Source organism: Monodon monoceros, unplaced genomic scaffold (genome assembly GCF_005190385.1).
Source record: "Monodon monoceros isolate NGI ecotype Baffin Bay Population unplaced genomic scaffold, NGI_Narwhal_1 Contig4347_ctg1, whole genome shotgun sequence".
Lineage (NCBI taxonomy): Eukaryota > Metazoa > Chordata > Mammalia > Artiodactyla > Monodontidae > Monodon > Monodon monoceros.
In genome coordinates this window covers 1-4,220 of record NW_021700234.1, presented here as the reverse complement: position 1 = coordinate 4,220, position 4,220 = coordinate 1, and the positions used below count along the sequence as shown (strand labels likewise).

Here is a 4,220-nt window from a genome sequence, read left to right as displayed (position 1 = left end):
AAAAGAGCTACTGTCTATTGGTGCACAGCATCTCCATCCATTGCATGTCCAAGGCCTACAAACAACAGCAGTGCAATTACTCCATCCTAAGCCCATATCATGGGGCCATGACTCTACTTCAGGGAAACAGGGACTCACAATGGAGATGATACCAGGGCTCCTAAGGGCTCTCAACAGCTTTACTAGAAATGGACAGTCAGGAGTTTCTACTTTGGAGGGTGCTCTCTTCAAAGGCATTGACTCCCACAGAGGAAGAGCTCCCCAGGAGGATCACTGGACGGGAGTGAGAGGCAAAACCCATCAGAAGGCCCATCAGGAACAATTGGTCTCACTGAGACACCACCATCCCTAAAAGTGACCTGGCCAAGTCCCATTAAAGCTCAGGGGCTGCCCTTCAGCTTCTCAAAAGCAAGCAGTGTCTACCTGTCAAGGGCAAGTGGACGGGTTCTTGAATGCCTCTCACCACCTCCTGGCCTGGGGCATGATTCTTCCCTACCGATGGTTCTTTGGAGACGGCAAAGCACACATAGCAGTGACTGTCCCCTCAGTAGATCAGTTTGCTCTGCCTTGAGGTGGGCACGAACCAGTGTGGATGTTCCCCAGGGGCCCAGGGAAGGAAATGTTGTCTCCATGTGCAGTCTGACTATATCATTAGATGTGGTGACATAGCAGAAATCAGCTGACTAGGTCCTTAGATGTGGTGCCATAGCAGAAATCCCCCATTTGCGAGGATTGAGGTTCCAGAAAGGACTACCACCTCTTGACGCCTTTGATGTGGGCCTCCCCCATAACCCAAAGTCCATTGAGGCCTCTGTCAAAAATCAAAGACAGCCACTCACTCAAATCATTCTGGCTGTGACGAGACCCTTGCCAGAACATCTGACTGAAAGACACAATTTGAAGAGAAAGAGCTAAAGAAAGGCACCACCTAGGGCCTCCGGGCAGGCAGTGGAATCAGGGATCAGGAAAGAAAGCTGAAGACAGGATCACGTCTTTGCCACGTGGAAGCCTCTAGACATGGTAGAGTCCCAAGGGCTCTCCTCCAGGGATAGGTGGCCTCTACACCCACACTCCAGGGTTCTGGAAGGGACAGGAGAATCCCTAAACTCTGGCCCCTGGATGGCCACCTCCTTTGGGCCTCAGTGTAATCCTATTGTGCATGATTGTTAGGTCATAATGTCTCTTCAGGACCATATGAGTTCTCACCATTGACCCAACCGAGGCACTCCCCACTCATCCGTGCCCTGGAACATGAGTAGGCTTACCTCACATGCTTTCTGGAAATGAGGATGCCCAAAAGGAACTGAGTTTCTGTTTCTTACAGGTGGTGGACAAAGGCTGACATCACTTGCTCCATGGGCAGTGGACCAAACTCAGATCTTCCTTCCCATGGGGACTTTGGCTAGAGAGGAGCAGGACAGCTGTGTCAACTCCAAGTCCATACCATTGGCATTAGGGGGTCATGCGTGTACACGTACATGCATCGAATGATGCTATGAGACATACCAACAGATGTCTTGTACATCTAGGAACACTTTCACGAACACAAAGTGTGCCCAAATGTACTTGTATGCATTAACATAAACACCTACCTGAAACGCATACCTAACACTCATCTACCTACCTATCTGCCTACTTACCTACCAACCCACGTACCTACATTTCTAGCTCCCCACCTCTCTACCTCTTTGCCTTTCTCTCTCCCTCCCTCCCTCCCTCCATACAAACATAAAGGAACCAGTGACAAGTGGATCTGTGTATGAATAGTTACATAACTAATGTGTCAGGGAAGGAAGGATTGATGAATCACTAAAGACTCCCAGGTGAAGGCAGAGCATCGCTGGCTCTCCTCCCATCAGAAGGCCTGAGGCAAGGGCTTCTTGGCCAGTAAAACTCTATGGATGTGTCTTGCGGAATGGAGATGTTACTCTGGGCTCGATCCTGGTCTGTGCAATCATGGGGTGGTCGATGGGACACTGGGCTTGACCACTTGCCCACCAACACACAGAAAATGGGGCCAGGAAGTCCCACAGAATGGATGCGGGAAGAATCAGATATGTGGAGATGGGCCCATGGGCTCAGCAGCAGTCCACCTGGCAAAGCCCTTCATGGAACATTCAGGCCAGGGACAAGAGCCATCGTCTGTTGGTTCAGCATCCATTCTTGTGGCCCATGGAAGGCCCCCAAACAACAGCAATTCAAGTACTCCCTCCTCAGCCCATGCCATGGAGCCACCCCTCTTCTTTGGTAAACAGGCCCTCAAGATGGAGATGATCTCAGGGCTAAGAGGGTTCTCAACAGCCTTACTAGGAATGCACACTCAGAAGGGGTTTCTCCTCTTGAGGGTGCTCTCTTTGAAGGCAGGGGCTCCCGGGGAGGAAGAACTCCCCAGGAGACTCATTGACCACTAGTGGGTGAAGCAAAATCCATCAGAGGTCTCATCAGGAAGAACTGGCCTCACCGAGACCCCACCATACCTGAAAGTAACCTGGCCAACTCCCATTAAAGCTCAGGGGCTGCCCTTTAGCTTTCTCAATAGCCAGCAGCATCTACCTACCAAGCCCCAGTGGACGGGTTCTTGCCTGCCTCTCAACTTCTCCTGTCCTGGGGCACGATTCTTCCCTACTGATGGTTCTTTGGAGATGGCAAAGCACACATCACAAGTGACTGTCCCTTCAGTATGTCAGTGTGCTCTGCCTTCTGGTGCACACAGATCCTGTGTGGATGTTCCCCAGGGGCCCAGGGAAGGAAACATTGCCTCCAGGTGCAACCTGACTAGAACTCAAGTCTAATGAAAGGCTTTTCAGTGCCCAAGAAACTGGTCCTTATATGTGGTGCCACAGCAGAAATCCGCTCCTTTGCAAGGACTGAGGCTCCTGAAAGGACTCCCCTTTCTTGACGACTTTGAGGTGGGCCTTCCCCATCGTCCAACTTCCAATGAGCCTCTGTCAAAAATCAAAGAGAGCCACTCACCTCGAATCATTCAGGCTGTGGTGAGAACCTTGCCAGAATGTCTGACTGAAAGACACAATTTGAAGGGGAAGAGCTAAGGAAGGTCCCGCCTATGGCCTCTGGGCAGGCAGAGGAACAAGGGATCAGGAAAGAAACCCAAAGACAGGATCACATCTTCACCATGTGGAAGCCCCTAGACAAGGTAGAGTCCCAAGGGGTTTCCTCCAGGAATAGGGGGCCTCCAAACCCACACTCCAGGGCTGTGGAAGGGACAAGAGAATCCTCAACCTCCAGGCCCTGGATGGCCACCTCCTTTGGGCATCAGTGTAATCCTACTGAGCATGATTTTTAGGTCATCATCTCTCTTCAGGACCATATGAGTTCTCATAACTGACCCAACCGAGGCACTCCTTATGCATCTGTTCCTTGGCACGTGAGTAGGCTTACCTCAGATGCTCTCTGGAAATGTGACTGCCCAAAGGACATGACTTTCTGTCTCTTCCAGGAGCTGGACCAAGGCTGACATCGCCTGCCCCATAGGCACCAGGCCAAAGTCAGATCATCCTACCCTTGGGGACATTGTCTGGCTAGAAAGGAGTAGGACAGCTGTGTCAACTCCTAGTCTATACTGTTAGGCATCAGGGAGTCATGCATGAACCCCTATATACATCAAATGATGCTACGAGACATACCAGCATATGTCTTGTACATCCAGAAAGACTTCCACGAACACAAAATCTGACCAAATGTACCTGTATGCATTAACATAAACACCTACCTGAAACGCACAGCTAATACCTATCTACCTACCTACCTCTTGACCCAACTACCTACCTTTCTAGCTCCCTACCTCCCTATCTCCTTATTTTTCTGTTTTCCTCCCTCCTCCCAGACTTACAAACATAAATGAGCCATTGGCCAATGGATCTGTGCATGAATAAATACAGAACTAATGTATTAGGGAAGGAAGAATTGATGAATTGCTAAAGACTCCCAGGTGAAGACAGAGCATCATTGGCTCTCCTCCCATCAGAAGGCCTGGGGCAAGGGCTTCTTGGCCCGCCAAACTCTATGGACTTGTCTTATGGAATGGAAATGTTCCTCCAGGCTCGATCCTGGTCTGTGCAAGCACGGGGTGGCTGACAGCACATTGGGCTTGGCCACTTGCCCACCAACACTCAGAAACAAGGACATGAGTCCCCAAAATTGGATGATCAAGGGAGCAGATATATGGAGATGGGCAAATGGGTTCAGCACCAGTGAAACTG

At 50.5% G+C, this 4,220-nt stretch overlaps 2 non-coding genes across 2 annotated transcripts; both read right to left on the bottom strand.

Annotated features, from left to right (window-relative positions):
- Positions 1-1,134: 1,134 nt before the first annotated feature.
- LOC114886230 lies at positions 1,135-1,215 on the bottom strand. Its single transcript, XR_003791287.1, has one exon. It is a non-coding gene; the product is annotated as a small nucleolar RNA SNORD115 (small nucleolar RNA).
- Positions 1,216-3,268: 2,053 nt separating this feature from the next.
- Positions 3,269-3,349, bottom strand: LOC114886171. The gene has a single exon (XR_003791247.1). It is a non-coding gene; the product is annotated as a small nucleolar RNA SNORD115 (small nucleolar RNA).
- Between the last annotated feature and the right edge of the window lie 871 nt (positions 3,350-4,220).